Source organism: Lynx rufus, unplaced genomic scaffold, assembly GCF_022079265.1.
Source record: "Lynx rufus isolate CCGP_SWC_20201006 ecotype Redwood Valley unplaced genomic scaffold, mLynRuf1.p SCAF_11, whole genome shotgun sequence".
In the NCBI taxonomy this organism is placed as follows: domain Eukaryota; kingdom Metazoa; phylum Chordata; class Mammalia; order Carnivora; family Felidae; genus Lynx; species Lynx rufus.
In genome coordinates, this window is record NW_025814825.1 from 27,834,169 (window position 1) to 27,860,167 (window position 25,999).

At 45.0% G+C, this 25,999-nt stretch overlaps 1 protein-coding gene and 1 pseudogene across 9 annotated transcripts in view; both read left to right on the plus strand.

Moving 5' to 3' along the window:
* Positions 1 to 1,273: 1,273 nt before the first annotated feature.
* LOC124507317 (uncharacterized) lies at positions 1,274 to 1,353 on the plus strand (annotated as a pseudogene).
* An 11,590-nt stretch (positions 1,354 to 12,943) lies between these two features.
* WDFY4 (WDFY family member 4) overlaps positions 12,944 to 25,999 on the plus strand; it is a 293,352-nt gene continuing 280,296 nt past the window's right edge. For 4 of the 9 annotated variants that reach the window (XM_047073084.1, XM_047073089.1, XM_047073088.1 and 1 more), the window contains exon 1: positions 12,946 to 13,078. The gene's annotated coding sequence lies outside the window, so the exon portion shown is untranslated. Of the gene's footprint in view, positions 13,079 to 13,396; positions 13,634 to 13,671; positions 14,243 to 18,847; positions 19,045 to 25,999 lie in introns of those variants that run through there. The other 5 variants (XM_047073092.1, XM_047073091.1, XM_047073085.1 and 2 more) reach the window with 4 other exon arrangements.

Below are 25,999 nucleotides of genomic sequence, written 5' to 3' on the forward strand. Positions count from 1 at the left end.
GAGCCTACCCAGTGAGGCATGTGGAGGAAGCGACCAGGCTCCTGCATGGTGGGGCCGAGGATACACCTCCCATCCAGACCTTACTTCACTAAGGACAAGGGAGAAAAGTCTGCCTCCAGAAACCGTGTCTCTGTTCTCTGACCCTGGCCTTCCTCCAAGAGGTCAAAGGCATGGTGGCACCACTGCCAGGGGGTGGCTGTCCTCATTCGGTATTTGCCCAGGGAATCAGTTCTGGTTCACAGCCAGGCCTCGGAGGGTGCGTAGCGAGTCCCTGGGTGCCACTTTCCCTCCCTCACCTTCCTGGTGACGGGCCGGGAGAGCCGCGCGCAGCGCTGTCCAGACCCCCCTCCCCCCCCCCCCCCCCCCCCCCCGCCCTGCCTGCCCTGGGAACTCGGCCTCACACACATTCCCACCTGACCCCTGGATGTCTCTGCCTTGCTGCCCACTGCTTCCTGGCCTGGGCCTCTCTTAGCCAGCTCCCAGTATGCCCATCCTCTCCGTGGGACAGACTGTCTTCAAGGAGCTTGATGCGCCAAGGTAAATTCTTCTCAGGACCTCCCTGCGGGCAAATTCTCTGTACCCAGTAAGGGTCCCTTGTGGCCCAGGAAAAGCAGCCCTTCCTGAATTAGGTAGAATTTTGGAAGGACCGCCATTTCGACCCTCCTCCCCTGTGGCCCTGCCGCACCATCATTCTGCTGCCAGCCGTGTCCAAGATTCAGTCTGGGCCTGCCGCGGTTGTTCTGGGTGCCACAGCAATACAGTGTGTGCTCCTCTCCTCCTCCGTCCCCTCCCCTTCCTTCCTCCTCACTCTCAGTCCAGAGGCTGCAGCAGTGGTTGACCTAATGTGATGACCGGAGGGCAGTCACTCCTTGCACGATTTGGCCACAGGCACTGGTGAAATGAATGCATGCTTTACTTTTGTTTCTCCTGGTTTCCCCAGCCTGCGGACAGCCTCTGGGACCCCACGTCCCACGGCTCAGCTCTGTCTGCTTTTGGAATCCTAGCTCTTCCCGTCGGCCCCTCCTTGGGCTCTCACTCGAGGTCTGTGTCCCTGCCTCGAGCCTGCCACCTCCTTGGGACAGACCTGTGTTGTGGCCACCTCTCCAGAGCTATGTCCCCATTGGTAGCTGCTAGATGCTCTGTGAACCCTTTTATTTTTTTCTTTAGCATGTGTTTAATTTTTTTTTTTTTTGCATGTAAACAATGGATTCATTTGGCTTTTATTTAGTTGTGAGAAATGATCAAATTTTATTTTTTTCTTCTATTTCTATCCACTGCTTCTCGGCTTTTTTGGCTAAGATCGAGTGTAGTATCTGTTCTTATATTTGTATCCAGTTGTCTAACGCACTTACTAGTAGTTCGTCTTTCTCCACTGATGTGAGATGTCACCTTTGAGGACACTAAATTTGCACGTGTAATTGAGGCTTTTCTGGATCTTCTGTTCCACTGTTTTCTCTATTTACCCATAAGAACATTGTTTCCATGATAGAAGATTTAGAGTATATTTTGATTTGTGGCATACATAGCCTTCCCTTCTTCCTTGCTTTCTTTTTCTTCTAAAAAAGTTTTATTATGGAAAATATTTGAATATACACAAATAAAATAATATAATGAACCCATGTACCCGTGGTTCAACGTCAACCTTGATCGACATTTTGCCGTTTTGGTTCATTTATATCTTATTGCTTCCTTAATTATTTTTATAGTTTTTTCATGTAAAATTTTAGGCGTGTATATTTTTATGTATATTTGCAAAATGCTCTACTTTTGTAGCTCAAACCTCTAACAAAACATAAAATATTCCCATCACTTCCAAAAGTTCCTTTGTGCCTCTTTCCAGTCAGTATCTCATTCCCAGAGGCAACCAGTGCTCTGATCTTTTTTTTTTTTTTAACATAGGCTATTTTTCATATAAATAGGATCACAGAATATATGTACTTTTTGTGTGCCGCTCCATCCAGTCGGTAATGTCTGTGAGATTCATCCGTGTTGACGGGTGTGTCGATAGCAGAACTTTTCATTGTTGAACAGAATTCTATTGTACAAATATACCATGATTTGTTTACTCATTATCCAGTTGGTGGACATTTGGGTTGTTTCTGGGTTTTAGCTATCATACATAAAGCCGTTATGAATATTCATGCATGGTTTTATGTGGACATGTCTTTTTACTTATCTCAGATAAGTAGGTAGGAATGCATTGCTGGGTCACGTAAGTGTATGTTTAACTTTATAAAATACTGTTAAACCGTTTACAAAAGTAGTTGTATTATTGTACATTCCTACCAGCATTCCTGTTCCTCCAAATCTCTCTATCTGGTGTTATTAATCTTTTTTTAGCCATTGTAGTGGGTGTGCTGAGGCATCTCAATGTGATTTTAATTTCCACTTACCTGATAAGTAATGATATTGAGCACCTTTTGGCCATTTGTATATATTTGTGTGTGTGTGTGTGTGTGTGTGTGTGTGTGTGTGTATGTGCATATATATATATATATTTGTGTATATACATGCGTATATGTATATATTTTATATATTACACATTTTTTGGTTGTATAAGTCTTTTTTACATTTTTTTATTGGGTTGTATATTTTTTAATTATTGATTTGTTGGAGTTCTTAATATGTTCAGGATCCTTCCTTGGTCAGATATATGCTTTGTGAATATTTTATCCCAGCCTATGACTTGCCTTTTCATTTGCTAACAATGCCTTTGGATTGGAAGAAGTTTTTAATTTTGAGCCACCTGGGTGGCTCAGTTAGTTAACTTTCTGACTCTTGATTTCAGTTCAGGTCATGATCTCATGGTTCGTGAGTTTAAGCCTCTCATCGGGCTCTGCACTGACAGTATGGACCCTGCTTGGGATTCTCTCTCTCCCTCTCTCTCTGCCCCTCCCCTGGTCTTGTTCTCTCTCCCTCTCTCTCTCTTCCCTCTCTCAAAATAAGTAAACTAAAAAAAAAAAAAAAATAGAAAATTTTAATTTTGATTAAGTCTAATTTCTCAATCTTTTCTTTTATGGTTACTGTTTTCTGTGACCTGTCCAAGAAACCTTTTCTTACTCCCAGGGCCCATAGATATTTTTTAATGTTTTCTCTAAGGAGCATTATAGCATTAGCCCTTTCAGTCTAAGAAATCTTGTGTTTTGTTTGTTTTTGTTTCTTTTGTTTCTCTTCCTCTCTTTCTTTCTTTCTTTCTTTCTCTCTCTCATTGTGAGGCAGGAGTCAAGAATGATGTATTTTCATCATGGATATCCAGGTTGTTCCAGCACCCCTTCTTGAAAAGGCTCTGTTTCTCATGCATCTTTTTTCAAAACATCCCCTCACCTTCCTTATTGCCAGAAACCGCACTCCATTCCCCTGCTAAGCCTGCTCCTCACTGATATCCTCTCTCTGGTCTCATGAGATCTCCCCCAAAGCCGAGCCTCTTTAGGGAAGACCTAATTTCTGTCAATGCCACATCTGTGGTGGCAGAGCATAAAGGCACTCAGTGTTAAACTGGGCTTTCGGCTGTTTATTCCTACTTCCCTAAAATAAAACCGTTTGGGCATGACAGGTGTGTGGCTGTGCATGGTGTGTGTGATGTCTGTGAATTTCCCAAAGACAGACCGGATCTTATCACCCCCCAGGCATCTTGCACAGTATCAGGCATATGGCCGTGTTGAGGAGACAGCTGTGAGGTAAATGGAAGTGGAGATCGGAAGAGATTTTGACTAGTGCCTTACTGAAGATCACATCCTTAGTGATGCCTATATCTTCTCCTCCACCAACGATATATGAGCTAAACCTAAAGGACTTGTTCTTGGGTTTAAAGCTCCACGAGGAAGACATTCTTATCTATTATTTGTGCCCGCAGAACCCAGCTTAGGACTCGGTCCTGGGAAATCATCATGCTGGTTGAAGTGGGTTGGATGGCCCAAGTTTGACTAAATGATAGCTTCTGGTTCTTTACCTTCTCAGTGGGCTCCTGCTGAGTGTTGTGTCAAAATGCCCACGTGGAGTTGTCAGTTCTACCTTCCAGCTGCGTTTGCAAATTAAAAAAATGTATTTGGCCATCTACAGCATTCCGGTGGCCTGTCCCTCTCCACGTCTCCTCCTGTCGCTGACAGCATTCATCATTACTTCTTCAGGCTCCAGGTGTCTGGTGGAGTTATTTCCCAGTTACACCAGAACTCATGTTCTCCACCTCCAAGAAAGTACGGCCTGCTGGTTGCATTCTCTCTCTTTTTCTGGAGTTTATCCTAATCCTCACAGGGAATGTGAAGGTTTCAGGACGTGGCTTTCTCTTTAGGTTTAAAAAAATGTCCCATTGCTGGGGCGCCTGGGTGGCTCAGTCGGTTAAGCGTCCGACTTCAGCTCAGGTCACGATCTCGCAGTCCGCGAGTTCGAGCCCCGTGTGGGGCTGTGGGCTGATGGCTCAGAGCCTGGAGCCTGCTTCCGATTCTGTGTTTCCCTCTCTCTCTGCCCCTCCCCCGTTCATGCTGTGTCTCTCTCTGTTTCAAAAATAAATAAACGTTAAAAAAAAAAAATGTCCCATTGCTGTATAAACAGCCTTCCTTCTTCTTGATTCCAATTTCATGTAAAAAAATGCATTATAATAACGACATGGGACATTCGTTTATGATGAATTAAGTGAAAAAAAAAATTCCCAACATGTAATGAAGCAGAATTTATGGCATGATTTTAAATTTAAGAAAAAAATTAAGGGGAGCCTGGGTGGCTCAGTCGGTTGAGCGGCCGACTTTGGCTCAAGTCATGATCTCATGGTCCATGAGTTTGAGCCCTGCATCGGGCTCTGTGCTGACAGCTCAGAGCCTGGAGCCTGTTTCAGACTCTGTGTCTCCCTCTCTCTGACCCTCCCCCGTTCATGCTCTGTCTCTCTCTGTCTCAAAAATAAATACACGTTAAAAAAATTAAAAAAAAAAAAGAAAAAGGAAAAAATTAAGATGAAAGAAATATATTTTGGTAAACAGGAAAAAATGAAATGTTATTCTCACATGGGTTATTGATTTGCGGGTTATGGTATTTAGGATATTAATGATTTTCATTTTATTCTGTATTCTTTATACTTTTTTTTGCATCGTGTATAAAATTAACATGATTTATTTTAAAAGTCAGGAAAATATTATCAACCTTTTTGTTTATTGTCCTCAGTGTAGATCATAAGCTCTCTGAAGAGAGTATGGTAGAGACTGATAGCCTACCAAAATGTATGCTCTCCTAATAACAGATTAAGGCCGGCACATGGCTGAATTGTACTTCCCAGCCTTCCTCGCCATTGGCTGTGGCCATGAAATTACAATGGAATTCGAGCCCAGGTGGGCATGCCACGTACAGGCTGGGCTTTTGCGAGCGGAGATGTGCTTTGTCCATTCGCCCTCCTGTTTTGCTGATTGGGTGCAGATGACAACAAGACTTTAAAGGACCAAGTTCTGGACCATTGTGTTCCAGAACCACAATCTGAAGGAGAACCACCCTCCCACTTGAATAAGTGTTGTAGGAAATAACCTTAACAGAAGCTTCCCTTACTCACCTGTTTCTCCAGAGTCTAACTGGGATCTGGCACAGAATAGATGCTCAGTGTGTTTGCTGATTAGAACTGAGCATTGACTTTCCTGGTATCTTGGTCGCAAAGCTATAAATAAAATATGGATCCTTAACTTGCCACAAGTTTGTTATTACTCAGAGTTAATAAACTACTATGTCACGTAAAATGTGAGAAGCTTGCAACAGTATGTTTCTATTTACTCAGTCATCTTTTGTGGGATTGCTGCCGTATATTTCATGCATGTACGGAATACACTCCGAAGTACAGTGTTACATTTTTTGTTGTTATAAACGGTCCTGGTCCTAGTGTTTTAAAGAAATTAAGACAAGAAAAAGTAAATCGTTTGATTATATTTGCCATTACCAGTACTCTTCTTTGCTTTCTGTAGATCCACATTTCCATCTGGTGTCTTTTCCCTTAGGCTCCAAAACCTCCTTTAGAATTTCTTGTAGGGGCATCTGGGGGGCTCAGTCAGTTAAGGGTCCAACTTCAGCTCAAGTCATGATCTCACATGGGTGAGTTCGAGACCCACACCACACTCTCTGCTGTCAGCACAGTGCCTACTTTGGATCCCCTGTCCCCTGTCTTTCTGCCTCTCCCTTGCTCTCTCTCTCTCAAAAATAAAATAACCAGTAAAAAAAAAAAGAGAGAATTTCTTGTAGTACAAGTCTTCTGGAGATGAGTGATTTGAGGTGTCAGTAATCTGAAAATAACTTTATTTTATCCTCATTTTTTTCGAGGATGTTATTAACTTGAGTTATGAGTTAATAATTGCTATTCTTTTAACATGCTAGAGATATTTTTCCATTGTCTTATGACTTCCATTTTTTTTCTGACAACACATCTGCCTGAAGTGGTGTTCCCCCATATGGAATACTATTTTTCTCTGTTTTTAAAGATAATCTTTTTTTTTCAGTAGGCTCCGTGCCCAACATGGAGCCCAATGTGGGGCTTGAACTCAAGATCTGGAGATCAAGACCTGAGTGGAGATCAAGAGTTGGATGCTTAACTGACCAAGCCACCCAGGCACCCCAAAATAATTTTGTGTTTTTCATCATTAAAGGTGGTTTTCTTTCCGCTTTGTCATGCTTGGGGTTTACTAAGCCTATTGTACCTGCAATTTGTTACTTTTCAATAAACTTGGGACATTTCAAACATTATTTCTTCACATATTTTTTCTACTCTCTTCTCTCCCTTCTTTCCCTCTGGGATTTCAGTTACACATATATTATACTATTTAGTATTATCCCAAAGGCAACTGAGTGCATTTTTATTTTTATTCAATCTTTTCTCCTCTCTCTTTCAAATCGAATCATTTCTATAGATTGGTCTTAAATTTCATTAATTTTTTTTGCAACCATTATTCTGCTGTTGGCCCAAATTTTCATTTCAAATATACTTTCTGGTTCTAAAATTTCCTTTTTTTTGTCCTTCTGTTATTTTATTTTATTATTTAATACATACAGTGTTATATTAGTTTCATGTGTACAAGATAGTGATTCAGTTATTCCTTACAATACCCAGTGCTCATCAGGACGAGTGCACTCCTTCATCCTCATCTATTCCTCCCATCCTCTTGCCCACCTCCACGCTGGTAACTAGCAGTTTCTTCTTTATAGTTAAGAGTCTGCTTCTTGGGGGCACCTGGATGGCTCTGTCCATTAAGCTTCCGACTTCGGCTCAGGTCACGATCTGGTTCGTGAGCTCCAGCCCCACGTCAGCCTCTGTGCATACAGCTCAGAGCCTGGAACCTGCTTCAGATTCTGTGTCTCCCTCTCTCTCTGCCCCTCCCCCGCTCATGCTCTCCCTCTCTCAAAAATAAATAAAAACATTTAAAAAGTTTAAAAAATAAGATTCTGTTTCTTGGCTTGTCTCTCTCTCTCTTTTCTTTTGCTTGTTTGATTTGTTTCTTAAATTCCATATATGAGTGAAATCATATATTTGTGTTTCTCTAACTTATTTCACTTAGTGTTATACCGTCTAGCTTCATAGACGTCATTGCAAATCGCAAGATTTCATTCATTGCTATGTGTCCTAGACTCTGGGTCCGGAGTTCCCTCTTGTCCAGCAAGAGAGCAGACGCAGGATTAAAATGCGAGAGAGGCTAATGTCTGGGAGGAGACAAGAGCCCCGAGTAAGGGTCCTTGCTCCATTTTTATTAGGATCAGAAGACTTACAAGCATGATGGACGTGCACAAAGAGACAAAGATACCGTGAACATTAATTCACAGGCGTGAGGGAAAAGGGGGTTTTGAAGATATGCAGTGTTAGGGGTTTGGGTCAATACAAAACAAAGTCCTGGTGCCGGGCAGATGTTTGTTTACAGCACACATGAAGCACCAAGTCTGCTTAACTTAGCTAGCTTAGGGGACAAGAGAGACAGAGCAGGCTACCTGGGGGTCAACAAAGCACCTTTCTTTTGCTAATTAGCTCCACTCTGGGCAACTTCACCCTGCTGCGGTCAAAAGCCCTGTTTACTGTTTACTTACCTATTTTGGTCCTTCCTGTGAAAGCAGCTTTCTGCTATTGTACTAAGTTGGGGGGCGTTTCCGCCCTGAATACCTAATCTTCTTTACCTCATTTTTGATGTTTTCATCCTGAGGCCTCTCTGTTCGTATATCTTTGTCCTATACTGGGGGCCTTTGCCCTGATTACCTAATCTCGTTTACCTAATCTTGGATGTGTTCATCCTGTGGCTTTCTATTTCTTTATGCCTTGTTAACCCATTGGTGCAACCTCTGGGAATTCCTAGCTATTCCCCACAGTTATGGCTGAATGACATTTCATTGTATATATATACCACGTCTTCTTTATCTATTCATCTATTGATGAATACTTGGGCTGCTTCCATAATTTGGCTATTGTCAATAATGCTGCTATACATATAGGGGTATATGTATCCCTTTGAATTTTTTTTTTAACGTTTATTTATTTTTGAGACAGAGAGAGACAGAGCATGAATGGGGGAGGGACAGAGAGAGAGGGAGACACAGAATCGGAAGCAGGCTCCAGGCTCTGAGCCATCAGCCCAGAGCCCAATGCGGGGCTCAAACTCACGGACCGCGAGATCGTGACCTGAGCTGAAGTCGGACGCTTAACCGACTGAGCCACCCAGGCGCCCCTATAGGTATCCCTTTGAATTAGTGTTTTTGTATTTTTTGGTTAAATACCCAGTAGCGTGATTACTGGATCCAGGCTATTTTTAATGTTTTGAGGAATCTCCATGCTTTTCCACAGTGGCTGTTCCTGTTTGCATTCCCACCAATAGTTCAAGAAAGTTCCTTTTTCTCCACATCCTCGCCAACACTTGCTGTTTATTGTGTTTTTGATTTTAGTTATTCTGATACGCATGGGGTGATAGCTCATTATAGTTTTGATGTGTATTTCCCTGATGATGAGGAATGTTGAGCACCTTTCATGTGTCTGTTGGCCATATGAATGTCTTCTTTGGAGAAATGTCTGTTCATTTTTCTGTCCATTTTTAATTGCATTATTTGTTTTTTGGATCTTGATTTGTATAAGTTCTTTACATATTTTGGATAGTAACATTTTATTGGATATGTCATTTGCAAATATCTCCTTCCATGCAGTAGGTTGCCTTTTAGTTTTGTTGATCGTTTCCTTTGCTGTGTAGAAGCTGCTAACAGTTTATTTTTACTTTTATTTCCCTTGCCTCAGGAGACATACCTAGAAAAATGTTGCTATGGCCAATGTCAGAGACCTTACTGCCTGTGCTGTCTTTAAGGATGTTTTTTAATGTTTATTTATTTATTTTGAGAGCGAGAGGAAGAGCCAGGGAGGGGCAGAGAGAGAGAGAGAGAGAGAGAGAGAGAGAGAAAGAGAATCCAAAGCAGGCTCCATGTCTCAGTGCAGAGCCTGACGTGGGGCTTGAACTCATGAACCGTGAGATCATGACCTGAGGCAAAACCAAGAGGTGGGCGCTTAACCTTCTCTTCAAGGATTTTTATGGTTTCCTGCCACACATTTAGGTCTTTCATCCATTTTGAATTTATTTCTGTGTATAGTGATAGTGGAAGAAAGTGGTCCAGTTTCACTCTTTCGTATGTAGCTGACCAGCGTTCTCAAGGCCATTTGTGGAAGAGACTCTTTTTTTCCACTGGACATTCTTCATTGCAATCTTCTTATATTTTCCATTTATATGCTGAAATGTCCTACCTCGCAATTATTATGACTATCTTTTCCTTTAAGTCCTTGAATATATTTCTAATAGCTGCTTTAAAGTCCTGGGGTGATACTTGCAACATTAGGTTCATCTTGGGGACTGTTCCTATTGATAGTTATTTTTCTCGTTATAGGTCACATTTTTCTGTTTCTCCAGATTTCTACTAATTGTAGTTGTATGCCAGAGAATGCAGATGTTACATTGAAGGGATGCTGCATTATGTTTTCTTCCATCAAAGCATCATGAGTTTTGCTCTGGTTGGCAGTTCATTTACTGGAATCTCTTTTTGGTTCTGCAAGGCTTGCTTTTATTATTTGTTACGGATTTTCTATTTCTTTCTTTTTCTCTTTCTTTTTTTCTTTTCTTTTCTTTTTTTTTAGAGAGAGAGAGAGAGAGAGAGAGAACGCAAGCAGGGGAGAGGAGCAGAGGGAGAGAGAGAGAATTTTAGGCAGGCTCCATACTTAGTGCAGAGCCAGATGCGGGGCTCGATCTCACAACTGTGAGATCATGACCTGAGCTGAAATCAAGAGTCAGATGCTGGGGCGCCTGGGTGGCTCAGTCGGTTGAGCGTCCGACTTTGGCTCAGGTCATGATCTCGTGGTCCGTGGGTTCGAGCCCTGCGTCGGGCTCTGTGCTGACAGCTCAGAGCCTGGAGCCTGTTTCAGATTCTGTGTCTCCCTCTTTCTCTGACCCTCCCCTGTTCATGCTCTCTCTCTGTCTCAAAAATAAATAAATGTTAAAGAAAATTAAAAAAAAAAAAGAGTCAGATGCTTAACCGATTGAACCACTCAGAGTCCCCAGGGATTTTCTGTTTCAGTTTTGAGCTTGTTCCTAGTTCATGGCTCCTACTCTTGTGTGCAGTTTTTACTTTTCTGTGTGGCCTTTCTGGAGTATAAGATGAATTCTCAAGATGTGCAGTGAAGTCATTTCAGTCTGGATGGGATGTAACTAACATTCATCGCACTGCCCAGTCTCCGTTATCTCCATTCAGTTCTCAGCGCTGAGGCAGGTGATCTCTGGTAGGTCTTTTGGAGTCTTACCCCACACATGCACGGGCAAGCCTTGGCCAAGGACACACACAATGAGTTCCCACAAAACACATTCTTCTTAGGACTCTGCCCTGAAAATTCTAGTTCCTTTACTCTTACACATTTTCAGTTCAGGGAGATTACTGCCCCTGGGCCTCCACTTTCCTGCACCTTATCAGAAAGTAGCCATAGGAAGAAAGCCAGGACAACTGTGGGGCTCCCCTGGGTTTCTCTCCCTTCAAGGATCATAGTGTTAGTCAGCCTGCTATTCAATACATGAAAACCGTTGTCTTACACATTTAGAGTTACTTTCAACGGGAGGGTATGTTCTGTAACAGTTACATTGTCATAAATGGCTGCAGAAGTATAATTGCTATTTTTGGACATTTAAAAAAAATCACAGAATCTCACATTTCCCTTCGATGAAAATACACATCTACATGAGCCGTTCATAGCTGCCCTGGCTGCCTCAGTGTCTGAGCACGGACAGGTTTCTCAATAATAACAACTCATTCTTGTGTAGCTCTTTCTAGTGTTTCAAGACCCACTTGCAAATGTTACTTGATTTGTTCCTTAGCACATCACAGTAGCTTCATGCCACAAATAAGAAACGACGTAAAGATATTCATTGTCTTTGTGTACCTGACATTTTCACCTGAGATTTTCAACCCAGGAGCCCAGCCTCTGGCAACCTATCATCTTTAGTCGCCAAAAGCAGGTCTTTCCCTTGGGAAGAGTCTTGTCCCAGCTGTCAAGAAGATGAATGTTTCTTTGCCCATAATGGTGCATACTATATAGCATCACAGATGTTGGAAATAGTAGAATCACTGATTTCAATTTGTCACTTAAAAAAAATTGGAGCCCCTTCTGGCCCGACAAGATGACTCTTGTGCTGCTGCACACACTGTTGAGTGTCTCAGGGTGACCCAAGGTGTCCTGCCTGTGGTTCCATGCTTCCAGCTTCCACCGTAGCTTTCTGGGTACCCGTGGATGGGATGAGAAATGAAAGCTCGAGCAAGGATGCTAGGACCTCTCCGTCCTGCTGGGGAAGGGGCCTGGGGTCAGCGGGGACATGACGCCTGGGTCTGCAGCTGGACACGTCTCCTATTTTGGCTGCTGTCTACTGGCAACTTTTCACTGGCAAGAGTGGAGGCTTCGTTATAACTGTGTTTTTGTTTTTGGACCAATCCCAGCGCTTTTGTGCCTCCCACAGCAAAGGATGTTGCCTCTTGCTCATAGTTACTTATAAACAGTCAGTTGGGTTGTGAACTGGGAACAGGTGACGAGCTAGCTGATGCTACACGGGGGTGTTAGGAAAAGACAATGTGAAATGGCTCAGCCTAATAGACCTACAGGAAAGGGAACTTTTTCTTTTCTTTTTAAAGTTTATTTGTTTATTTTGAGAAAGAGAGAACACGAGCAGAGGAGGGGCAGAAAGAGAAGGAGAGAGAGAGAGCTCCAAGTGGGCACCACGCTGTCAGGGCAGAGCCTGACGTGGGTGGGGGTGGGGGGCTCGAACCCATGAACCGAGAGATCACGGCCTGAGCCAAAATCAAGAGTTGGACCCACGCACCCCAAGGAAAGAGAGTGTTGATGCTGAGTTTCAGAGAACTTCATCCCATTCTTTAAAATTGTATTTCAAAAAAAAAAAATAAAACGAAATAAGCTTTTCTTTCATCATCATTAGTGTCACCCACAGTTGACCATCCGACCTTGGAGGACTCCCTGGATCAGTGGTAAAACTCAGGGCTTAGGATGGGGGAGGAAGAAATCCAAGTGAGGAGCTCTCTCCGGGCCTGACAGAGAGGAGACTGATGAACCCAGGCACTGTCCATGGCTGCACTTTAGACACCTCTGTAACCACATTCACCTAAACACCGTTATTATCTGTATTTTACCAAAGGCTCAGAGAGGATAGGTGGGATCAAGAAACAACGGGAAAGTCCAGCCGAATAACACAAGGCTAAATTCTGTATCCGCTATTCACTAGCTGTTCCTCTTTGTGCTTGGCCGTGGCCAGCACTGCTTGACCTCCGAGCATACTCCCCTAAGGGGCCTTTTTGCAGGGCCCGAGTCACCCACCAGAACCCAGGCAGTTCTGTCGCCGTCTGGGTAATGGGGACAACAGGCATCTGCTGACTCTTCACTTCTGCTTTCTCCAGGAAATGAGCAGAAACGCAGCTTGAGTGATTCATAGTGAAACGCTGTTGGAGACTAACAATGCTGGCCGAGCCCTCTTCCCCCAGGCCTGAGGGGCTGTGGCCCAGTACGGGGGCACCCATGCCACCTGAATTCTGCAGGCCTTGACCGCCACACCTCTGGGTAGGTCACCTTGCTCTCGGCCACACCGGGCCAGGCCGGAGATGGGCATGGAGGTCCTGTCGGTCAGGGTGGGGCTTACTGGCCGCCTGCTGGAAAGCTGAGCATTGGAACACTTGTGACTGCCGGTGCCTGATCTGGGTGTGTGGATGTGGGAGAAGAGGCGAGCTGATAAGCAGGAAGTGTGTGGCGGCGGGGGGCGGGGGAGGGGGGCGCGGTGCAGGGCCATTCTGATGCCGGGGTCTGCCGGCGTGTCTGTGACTGTTGGAGTGTGCTGAGCCAGGCTGGGCTCCAGCTCCATTCCTCATCCTCTGACCGCAGGTCAAGCCCTTTCTCACGGTTCTGCTAAGGAAGGTGACCCACCACCCCAGGGACAGGCTGGATGTGAGCCTGTCTGTGCTAATTCCCAGGGATGGGGAAGGGCGGCTGACCGTGAGACTCCTCTACCCGGCCCCCTGCGCAGGCCTCTGAAGGGTGCTGAGAAGTGTGGGCCACTCCAGCCTGGTCACCACGAGAGCTAGCTTTGTCCTGGTCCTGTGGTCACTCCCCGGGGGTCTGGTAAGTAGGTGCCTCTTCCGGCCTCCCTCTCCTCATGTGAATTACCACATGAAACCTTAGAAACAGCAACTGATTAAGCCGGACCACCTGGCTCACAGAGAATTTGCTTTTCTCTCCTCCTGAACTCAGACCTTACAGAACACTGAACCAATCCTTTGTCCCAGCTTCTGGGAAGCCAGGAGGAGCTAATGCAGCAACTAAGGATTTCATGTATTACTCTTTCCAAGGAAGCTTCGATGCTGACGTGATTTTCTGCACAATCATCCATTTAATTATTTGAGAGATTTCAAGAAATACTTATGGAGAGCCATTTCCTGCCAGGCACTGTTAAAGGCATCAGGGCCAGTGGACGGGGGCAGTTGTACTTGGCGTGATGGGGTGAAGTGGGATGGAATGCAGAGGCCTGGGAGTAGGGGGTCAGGAGGCCCAGAATGTGCATGCCTTCTGGGTGGAGACCTGAAGGAAGGGAGAGTCTGAGCTCTGTGGTTTTTGAGAAATATTTTTGGCAGGGGAATGGAGAAAGGACGTCAAAGTGCAGTGCAGGGGGCCTGATGGAGGCCAGTGGGGCAGAGAGCCATGAGGGGCAGGCCAGGCGACTCAGCCAGAGAGGTAAGGAGGGCCTTCCTGTTCAGTGTGAGGTCCTGGGCTGTACTCCCTTAGACTTAGTGAGTTTCTAAATGTTGAGTTTATAGAAAAGAAAATTTAGAAACAGTGTATAGGGTATGAGAAGTATCACCTACGTGTGTTCTTTAAAGATCATCAGCATCAGGGGCGTCTGGGTGGCTCAGTCGGTTAAGCGTCCGGCTCTCGATTTCGGCTCAGGTCACGATCTCACGGTTCTTGGGTTCAGGCCCCATATCAGGCTCTGGGCTGACAGTGTGGACCCTGCTTGGGATTCTCTCTCCTTCTCTCTGCTTTTCTCTGTGCTCTTCTCTCTGTCTCAAAGTAAATAAATACACGTAAAAAAAATTAAAAAAAAAATCATCAGCATCTTTGAGGTCCTTCACAGGCTTATCCTTTCTCTCTTATCAGAGAATGTGGTTTCCCAGATTTCGGGGCTTGTTGTTCCCTTGCTTTTCTCTATCGTTTTAGCTCATATATTTAAATTGCTAAATACGTGTTAGTTTTGCATGTTTTTGAACTTTGCAAATAGGAATTAAATATTTTTTTAAGACTTGCCTTGCTTGCTCCCAATTTTGTTTCTGGAATTCCTTCATATTATTCTGTTCTATATAAATACATCTCAATATACTTCCCCGAGTTAATGCTGATGGGCACTTGGGATTTTTTTTTTTTTTTTTTTTTAGGTTTTTGGTTTTGTTTTTCTATCACAAGCTGCTAGGCACTCAGGATTTGTGAGTACTGCTAGGGCTCTGCTTGTACGTATATCCCAGAGCATGTGTGCAAGACTTCCTTAAGGTATGTCCCCTCAAAGTAGAATTGGTGGGTCATGGATTTTACATACCTTCACCCTTACTGGATGATACCAAAATGCTTTCTAAACCAATTGCTTCATTTTGCCCACCCATGAGCAATATGTTCAAGTTTCTGTTGTTCCCACATCTTCACCAACATCTGATATGGCTGGAGTTTTAATTTTTGCCAATCTAGTGAAAATGAAAATCCATCTGTGGTATTTTATTTTATTTTATTTTGTTTTATTTTATTTTTATTTTATTTATTTATTTATTTATTTATTTATTTATTTATTTATTTTTAAATCCATCTGTGTTTTTAATTTGCACTTCCTGAATTACTAAGGTTGGGCATCTCTTTATATGCCTATTGGCCATTCTGGATTCCTTTTCATGTTCAGATCTTTGGCCCACTTCTCTTTGGGGCCATCTGTATTCTACCCTGTTGATTTTCCATAATTTAATACATATCTGGATATTAATCCTTTGTTGTAAATGTATATTGTAAATATTTTTCTATTGCTTGTGCCTTGTCTCCATACATTGTTTGCAATTTCTATTAGTGACCAAATTTCTTAATTTCAAATGAGCTTCATTTATCCATATATTCTTTTATGATATATACATGTGTGCTATCTAAGAAATTCGCCTCTGCCATGAAGTCATAAAATTACTCTTACATTATTTTTTTATAATTTTGCCTTTCACGTTTAAGTGTTTTGTCCCATCAAAAATGATTTTTTACATTTTGTTTTGTTTTTTTCCCATGTGGATAACCAAGAGTCTTAGCTCTATTAATTAAAAGGCCATTCTTTAGTCACTGATCTACACCAGCTTCATTATAAATCAAATTGTCATGTATATGCAGGTCTGTTTCTGGGCTCTCTGTTCTGTCCTTTTGTTGATCCCTTTGCCAATACTATATGATATGATTAACTCTAGGCTTACAATGAATTTTGATATCTGAAAAGAGTCTTGTTATTTTTTTTCTTCTTCTTCCATTCTGTCTTGACATTCTTGGTACATTCTTTCTTCACATGATTTAAAAACAGTTTGTCAGATTCAACAAAAAAGCTATGTTCAGGATTGATCGAAAATACCATTCAGAGAGATACAATATCTTTATGAAAATGACGCTTCCAATTCATGAACATGGTTTGTATGCTCATTTGTTTAGATGACAAATATTCTTTAGAATATTTGAATAAAATTTTCTTTAAAATATTTGATAAAATTTTATAACTTTCTTTATAAAATAGTGCATATTTTGTCTAGAATTATTCCTAAGTGGTGTATATATTTTTCTATCATTTTAATGGTCACTAAAAATACATATTTTTGACTCACTGATGTATGCTTGCATTTTAAAGAAGAATCATTTTAGCTGCTTTATGGGCAGCAAAGGAACAAGCAAGACCATCCATTATAAGGCTGTTGTACTAATTCAGGCTCCAGGTATTGGTGGCTCCCCCCAAAGGGATAGTAGAGATAATGAGAGGTGGTCGGAGTGGTGAGTTCTGGATACTTTTGAGTGTGGGATTTGATGATATTTTAAGTGTAGTGTGTGGGATAGAGAAGTTGAAGATGACTCGAGGGCAATAGGGAGAATGGAATTGTCAGATCTTGAGCTAGGTCAGGGGCAGAAGGAACATATTTGCAAGGTGGCGGTTATTCTAGAATATAGGTTTGAACAAATAAAAGTGGAGATGTGTATTAGACGTCAAGTGGAGAAATGAAGTCTTGGCACCCCCTGTCCCCATCTGACCTTCATAGTTGAAAAGCAAGACAGCTTGGTCTTCTCGGGGTTCTAGGGGAGATATCTTGCGCAGGAGGGAAAGAAGGAAGGATGAGCCCCTCAGAGTTCTTGAGTCACACTCTAGAACTTTTTAGAATTTATTTATTTACATTTATTTATTAATTTACAAGTGGGGACTTGCCTTTGTTGTCTCCATTTCTTATGCAAACCATCAAAATGCATGGGCATTTTGCATCCATAATGATGTTTCCAAGGCAACGCTCCGAAGCCCTTGGCTGATGGCCCCATTTGAAGCATCTGCACACCTGTTAGAAGCTTAAGTCTCTAAGTCTAGATCCATGCAACCCAATACAGAAGCCTCTAATCATATCTGAGATATGGTCAGTCTAAACTGAAATGGGCTGTAAGTTTAATATGTACATCAGGTATCAAAGATGTTACAAATAACAAAAAGAAATGGGAACTATTTACTTAATACTTAAAAATATTGATTGCATATTGAAATGATAGTATTTTGGATATATTGGATTAAATAAAATATATTTTAAAAGTATATTTGAATAAACGGCTTAATTATGCTCTTTACTTTTACTTTTTAAATGTGGCCACCAAGACTATTTTACATTACACATGTGGCTTGAATATGTGGCTGGCTTTGTATTTCTTCTGGGCAGTGCCCTTCAGAGGTACTTCGTGTTTTATGGCCAGAGGCTTTTGTGGGAAACAGCTCAAGAAGGATGGAAGTTAGAGAAGTGAAAAGCCACTTGGCCCAGATAATTCCAGGGAGAAAGGAAGGATGAAGGGTAAGAAGAAAAGATTTCGTACTTACAGTAAACCAGACACTGGGCAGAGCACTGGAATTAGTCCCGTATTTCATTCCCCAAGTGAGATCAGTTTCATTACTCCCATTTTACAGATGGGAAAATGGAAGCTCAGAGGTCCCTCCCTCTCAGACAGTAAGAGACTCAGCTGAGATTTGAATTTAAAGCCCTTGCTCCTTGGGGCACCTGGGTGGCTCAGTCAGTTAAGCTTCTGACTTCAGCTCAGGTCATGATCTCACAGTTCGTGAGTTTGAGCCCCGCATCCGTCTCTGTGCTGACAGCTCAGAGCCCGGAGCCTACTTCAGATTCTGTGTCTCCCTCTCTCTCTCTGCCCCTTCCCTGCTAGTTCTGTCTCTCTCTCTCAAAAAATTAAAAAAAAAATAAAGATTAAAAAAATTAAAAATAAAATAAAGCCCTTGCACTTTGAATTAGGCACCACCCTCCCTGTGAACTGAGGAAACACTTCTGGTAAGGAATAGTGAACTTTGGGCAGAAGTGTGGAAACTGCTCTTCCCCATTTGCAAATGATTCACAGCAAACAAAAAGATTGCCTGGGAATCCTTTTTATCCCAGCATTGCCTATAACAATGGGCTCAGGGCATTCCATTATTAGGGAATGAGAGAGTCAATTACGGGCAATCCACCGAGAGCAGGATTCTTGGTCATTAAGCGGATAATTTAAGGGTAAAGGCAACACAGACTATGTTTATGATATGATGATGGATAACTGATACAATGAAAATGTCTATACATCAGTTATAAATAAAATATGCTTCCAAGTGAAATATAGTATGCAAAAAAGAGGAAATACTTGTTGAGTTTTGTGTTTTTAACATAATAAGAAGGAAATTGCCCAAGTAGCACCTGGATAACAGTTTAAAGTATAGGCACAACATATAAAGAGATAGGCAAAGATGAATAAAAGTATGTACACATGAAGAAACTGTGTTATGAGGTTGGTCAGAGCCTATCAGGACTTAGTGAGGTCCGAGCATGCTACAGTGAGCTCCCACAGGCTTCCTCCTACGACTCTTTTTGGGTGTGGACCAGATCAAGGAGCGAGGGGCCCCAAGTGCAGAAAGCAGCTGGCTGGGACATGCATGTACTAAGGGCAGGGCGCAACCACTCTGCAGCTCTGTTTCTGTGTTTCTGCCCAAATAATGCATTTCTTTTACTGGGGTGGGGCTGGGGGGTTGTCCCGCCTCCTCCACAGGTACCTGAGGCTCCTATTTTCTGCAATGCATCCAGCGCATGCGCAGCAGCTGCCCTGGTGGGGGTGGGGAAGGACCGCCACCTCCCTGAAGAAGGCGAAGGGTGAGAAGAGAGCCAGGAGATGCGGATGGGCCAAAGTCCTGATATTGAAACGGAAAAAACCAAACAAAGCAGGGGCAGCACTCTGCAATCAGAATACAGAATCTTGTAAGTTTTAGCTTTTCCTTTCACATACCTCCAGGAAACATTTAATTCTGTAAATTAATGGAGGGGGGCGGGCAGGTACCTCTGAGAATGATTCCGCTGCTGCTTGGGGGAAGGGATCTCTCTCAGAATCTCCCATCTAAAATATCACCTTGGTTCCGAGAAATACTTCTTCCCTTGCACAATTTGAAGTGTCTGAATAGTCTCAGTTTTGACCTGCGTATTTAATGTGATGATCCCCTCCCTCTCAAAGTAATTACATAATTACTGGTCCTACCAGCATTTTATAGCTGGTGGAAACTTAGAATTGAAGAAATGCAGGAATGAGAAAGGTAAAGCGTATTCAAGAGTAATGATCTCGCAAGGAAGAAAGTGAGGGGTGCCATGGTTACTACAGGCAGCAGGTAATGATAAATTTGGGAATTCCAAAGTGCTCACTTTTATTCTGCTTGAGTCCACACACTGTGTCTGTGCACTTTCACTCCTGGGCTCCTCCTTCCACCTGCACCTGGAGATGATCATAACCCCGAACACCGGGGTGTAATTACTAAATGAGATCTTGTAGTAGGGATGTAGCATTGATGGATGCAAAGTGTTGTGACTACTTTTTAATCACAGGATGGCTGGGTGGTGGCAGGAGTTTGGAAGTTGGAGAGAAGGGGGTTATTTCTTGGTTGGGGCAAGGAAGAAATGCCTGGCCAAGGAAGCATGGAAGGTGGCAAGATTGGGTTATGTGGAGCTGAGGGAGGGGCATCCCAGGGAGAGACTCCTGAGTAAAGGCAAAGGATCAGATGATGAGTGAACAGTTCATTTGGCCAGACCTCATTGGGAGTGCAGTGGGCAATCAGTCAAGGAAGGATGTTGGGACATATCATTGAGGGCCAAGAGCTTGAGAGTGTTCCTTGAGAACATGAGGAACCACTGAACACAGTTGAGCAAGGGACTGATGTGATGGGGCTGTGCTCCGCAGTCTGACACTGTGGGGTAAGTGGGAGACATTGGGGAGACCAGAGGCAGAGAGGCCTGCCATGGCAAGGCGGGAAGAGAGACGAAGCAGCAGTGGGCTCACCCTCCCAGAGCCATTTTCCCATTTCCTGTGCATGTAGAAGAATTAGGTCTAGGTAAGAAATTATTCCTGACACGTCCGGAAATTCACTAGCTTGTAGGAGACTCATTCTGGTTAAACACGTATCCAGGTCTCAAAAGAGAAATGTGAAGGCTCTGAACATGAAACTAATTTGACAAGTAAACCTTCATCGGTGGACAGACCCTTAAGGAGCATTATTCCAGGTGCTTTATGTGACAGGTGGGGAAGTGAGTCACAGAGGGGCCTAACACCCCTGCTTCCTGACTGCCAGTAAGGCATTTCCTCTGCATTTTGGTGAAGAAACATCACAGGACAAAGTTGCATCTGAAAATGTCTCTTTTTTGCATGAGCCTAGAAGCAGAGTTTTCTGGATCCAGATTGGCCTAGCACGGTAGAGGACAGGGAGCCCAAGACAACTAGTAAGTTTCTTTACGGGTGATGTGGGCAGTTTGTGCTCTTGCTTTTTTTGTGATTTTTTTTTTTGATCTACAAGAATTAAAAATTAATTCTTTAGTATACTAATGAGTTCCATGAGAATTACGAGATGCTTAATTCCTCCCAAGTCAGGAATGCACACTTCCATATACGTTTACAAGTTTATTTTTTTTTTTTTTTTTTTTTTTTCAACGTTTATTTTATTTTTGGGACAGAGAGAGACAGAGCATGAATGGGGGAGGGGCAGAGAGAGAGGGAGACACAGAACCGGAAACAGGCTCCAGGCTCTGAGCCATCAGCCCAGAGCCCGATGCGGGGCTCGAACTCACGGACCGCGAGATCGTGACCTGGCTGAAGTCGGACGCTTAACCGACTGCGCCACCCAGGCGCCCCATACGTTTACAAGTTTAAATAGCGATTTTTGTATTTATTTTCTAACCAAAGTATACTTGAAATTAAAAAAAAATTTTAATGTTTATTTATTTTTTGAGAGAGAGAGGCAGAGCTTGAGCAAGGGAGGGGCAGAGAAAGAGGGAGACACAGAATCTGAAGCAGGCTCCAGGCTCTGAGCTGTCAGCACAGAGCTGGACGCGGGCCTCAAATTCACAAACCAGAAGATCATGACCTGGGCTGAAGTCAGACGCTTAACCAACTGAACCACCCAGGGGTCCCCCTTTTTATACTTGAAATTCAATGAGCTAAACAGAAGGGTTGTGTGAGCTAACCATTCCTGGAAGTTTTCATCTCTCAAACCTTAACAAGTGGTCTGAGAAGTATAAAGGGTGCTACACAGTCCCTGGCCGTTTCACTCCTCCCAAGAATTTGGACAATGAAGAATGGGATGGGGGCAGCCTAGCATCTGGAGACCTTGACCCAGCCCCTCCCGGAGATGTGATCTCTACCCTATTCCCACCCCCTTCCCCTTGCGGTGGTACAAAACCACTAGCGGTCCAACATCACCTCTCCCATCCCGTTGTGTGTCCTTCCTCAGGGAGCAGTTCTCTCTAACCTGTCCACAGGCTTATTTCTCCTCCACTCAGGCTCCTTCTCCAAAGCCCTGGCTTCTGTGACACCTCTCCTACCACCTGATACCCCCCCCTCCCCCTTCTCACCTCGAATCGCCAGCTCCTTTCCTCTGCCCCCTTCACTCTGGGTTCCTGCTATAAAGGGTGCATTGCAGGCATTGAATTGTGGCATCCCTTTACCTGCCCCCACCCCCTTCCTCAGGCTGTGAGCACCTGGGGGTAGGGACTGAGCCCTCTGGGCAGGCCCAGCATCTAGCAGGGGGTCACATTACAGGGTCCATATCACTCTCTGCTGAGAACCCCAGGGCGACTCCCAGGATAACTGCATGGAACATGACAAGGGCGTTACTGGCATTCCTTTTGCCACACACACCCTTCCCCATCCTTGCTCCCTGTGCTCCAGACTCTTTGAATCTCTACCCTCTTCCCCGAACATGCATGCTGCCCCGGGGTACTTGGCTTCCGGAGCACCAACTCCTCATCTCTCAGTGCCCGTCATGGGGACCATCTTTTCTGAGAAGTCTTCCCAGACCATCACGACCGTCTCCAGACTGGGCCAGGAGCCTCTGCTGTGCCCCCACAGCCAGGCACCTCCCTGTCCAGCACCTACCCCACTCTGTCCGTTTCCTTGCTGTTCTTCTGCACTCCTGAGTGTGAGCTGTCAGGTCTAGGGTGTAGACCAGGGACAGTTCCGCTCCTTGCATGTTTACTAATCAAACGTCCCACCCCACAGAGAAAGCTGTAGAGAGCCACAGTTCTGGTGGCTTAGCCTGGAGGGTGAGTGCTTAATGCTGGGCGTGCTGCTGGTGGCAGCCCAGGAGTGGGTGGCCGGCTGGTGTCCACCTCGTGCCCGGGCTAATCAACCGTTGGCCTTGTGGTTCCCAGAGATCAGCTTTTACCTGGGGGGATGGTGAGACCACAGGGTCCTGTTCTATGAGGTGGGGCCACACGGCAGACCTGGCCCCAGACCTCCTTGGACGAGGGATCAGCAACACCTTTGCAAGTCCAGCCGGGGGACTCCTACTAGAGTTTCCAGCTGGTGCCCAAGGTACCCCCAAGATATATTCTTACCATCGTTGATGATTGTGTCAAGCCAAACTGGATTGGTGGAAGGGGATGAAGAGCTTTGAAGTCGGAAAAGTCTGGGTTTGCCCTTCTGATGCTTATTCTGATTCTGATGCTTGTTAGCAGTTTGATTTCAGATAAGCTAGCTATTTTCTCTGAATGTCAATTTCTCTGCATCTTGCTTTCCCCATCTATGTAATGGGAATAATCATACCTACCTTATAAGTTTTCTAAGATTAGAGAGCAGCACTGATAACTGCCAGCAGATGCTCGTTCAGTTATGGTCATTTGTACTTAAGCAACACTTCCCTATGTTATAGTGGGCAGCGAGCCACAGATTCGCTCCCACGATGGAGCGGCTCCCGATTATGGGGGCTGGGCTTCTTGTCACCTGTGCTGTCACTGGCCCATGTCTTTGTGCAGACAGTGACAGCTCAGTTACAGCTAAGCTTTGAGGATCTGGCCAGGGGAACTGCTCCCTGGCCATTTTTGGCAATGTGGAAGTCAGTACACATAGTGAGATACAGAACCAGGGACCCTCCTGCAGGACACGGCAGGTTCCTATATTGTGTTGCTGTTGCCAAAACCGCAGAGGTGTGTGCTAGCTAGGAGGGCTTGGACTGGAATCAAAAAAAGGAAGTGTTGAGGGCCGTGGCAGGTGCAACCTGCCCAGTTCCTGTCAATCAGGGTCCCCATCTTAGTCTTCAGGGGGAATTTCTCAACTTCTGGAAATAACCGAGGCATTTGAGGCAGGATGTAGAGCCCTGGGCTCTGCTGTTCTCTGCTTGTGGGCACTCTCAGCCCTTGGCTGATGGAGGAGGTGGGACCCTTGTTAACTGGAGAGGGCTTGGGGCAGCAGGTGGCTGCTGGTCCTTGCACTGGAAGTGGATGTCAAGGCTCAAGGAACCTCCAACACCACTTGTTTCCGTGCGCCTCCCACCACCCTGCATCCCCCTCCCCCACATTTCCTCCCCCCCAATCCTGCCATTGCCCACAGGGATGCTCATCACAGGAGGGGTCCCTCTGCACATGCTCTTGTACTTGCCCTGGAGCCGGCTCTTGGGGACAGCGCTCCTGCTTCTGGTCCCTATTCTTTATCTTCAAGATGGCCAGCTCCCCACCTCTGGCCCTGTCTCTGTGCTCTCCAGGATGAACCCCAAGGCCTCGATTTAACTCACTTAGTGTCCTGCTGTCCATTCAAACCAATGCCTTGTTGTGAGAAAACCTGAGATTGGACACACTCAGCAGACAAGCAAGGAGGGGGGTGGTACAGAAGGGAAACCAGGTCTAGGGTGGGGGCAGCTTGCCCTGGCCACAGGGCTGGACCCTCAGAAGTGACTGAGGTCCCAGAGCACACCCACAGAGGACTATTTGGATGTAGGCTTCTCCAGGAAGTGCAGGCAGATTTTAGGAACCTCAAGGCAGCAACACACAGAATGGGAGTGGGTGCACAGGGCAAGAGGAACAGACACTTTGCACACATCTAGCCTGCGCTGGAGGTGATCTTACGTGTGTTCACTTGCTTAACTCTTTCCACAGCCTTGTTTTATTTTCTTAATTCATTTCTTTCTTTCTTTTTTCTTTTTTAAATAAATGTTCATTCATTTTTGAGAGAGAGAGAAAGAGAAAGAGAATGAGCGTTGAAGGGGCAGAGAGATGGGGACAGAGGATCCGAAGCAGGCTCTGGGCTGACAGCAGTGAGCCTGACGTGGGACTTGAACTCGTGAACTGTGAGATCATGATCTGAGCTGAAGCTGGATGCTCAGTCAACCAAGCCACCCAGGCGTCCCTTCCAACAGCCTTGTAAGAAGATATCGTTCCCGTTGTACAGGTGCAGGCATCGAGGCTCGGTGACTGTAAGTCACTGAGGCCAAAAGTTCGGGAGAGGTAGAGCAGGATTTGAATCAGATTTGTCCGGTGCTGCTCTGGGTCTGCCCGTGGAGCTGGGTAGGGATGGAGGGAGACAGGTCCAGCCTAGAAGTCTAGGTTCAGGGTGGTGATGTTATCTTACTAGGGAATCAAGGCTGCCTTACAGCCAGACTTAGAGGCCCCATTCCCAGACATCCTGAGCTGGCCTGCTGGGGGCCCTGGAACTCTTGGCACCCGCCCAGCTCATGGTTAGCCCAGGAGCTGCTATCTGGCCTCCACGCACAGCTCTGGGAGGCTTTCACGATGTTCTCCTCCAGTGGCTTGCAACAGCTTCCCAGGCCTGTCACCTCTCCTGGGGATGCGTCGAAATCACCTGAAACCTTATAGAAAGCACGCTTGCCTGGGGCCCACCCAGACCAACGAAGTGGCAATCTCCGGGGAGCAAGTCCCCCTAGGTGGTTCTGGTGTGCAGCCTGGGCTGGTGAGGACTGCTCCCTTTCTAAACTCATCGAGCAGTTCTCCATCCCTTCAGATGATCTCAGACGTCCCTTTGCCTCTGTGTTTCCAAAGTGATCCTTCTAACCAGAGTGGTCCTCACCTACACCTGGGGTCTATGTTAGCCTCCTGGCTCTCCCTGCTTCTCGTTTCTCCCTGTTCTGGGCCTGGCTTCACGCCAGGCAGGAATAACATTTCCAAAGTATGTTTACTGTGTTGTTCTCCTCTTCCAAACCTTCAAGATCTGCTCATTATGTAGAACAGTATGTCTGTGCTGGCCCATTCTCCTGGTCCTCATGACTCAGCTACACCATGGTTTCCCGTAATGCCCGCAGTCACGCTTCCCTCCAGAGAGCCTGTCTGCTTGCACTGGTCTTGTTTCCTGCTCACGATCATGTTCCAGCTCTTTAGCTGGTCTTGGTTTGTGCAGATCAGGTGGGGATGTTAGTGAAGCCCCCTTTGAACAGCAACCTCAGGGGGATCCCCAGTTCCACATGTTACCGACGACCTCTTTCTCCCGGAGGGCCCATGGTTCACGGTTACGTATCTGGTCCTTGTTGAGTTTGTTCTCAGCTGCAGAGACAGGTTGGAGGGGCACATCTTTTACCCATCCCCCCCCCCCCCAAATCTGGCTCCTCCTTGCTTCTAAGAAGGTACAGCCCAATGCTGTGCCTGCCCCACAGGACATGCTCAGCAAATCCTGATGAATTCAAGGTATGCAGGAAAGGCTGTCTGGTGGGGGGTTCTGTGGGACTTTATTCAACACTGTCATGCTGCTAAGCTGCCTTATTTTACCCAGAATAATGTCCTCAAGGTGTATTTATGTTGTAGCATGTATCCAAATTTCCCTCCTTTTGGAGGCTGACAAATACTCCATTGTACAGATGGACCACATTTTGCTTATCTGGTCATCTACTGATGGACAGTTGGGTTGTTTCCAGCTTTTTGCTCTTGTGAGTAATCATGTTCTACATGTGGGTAT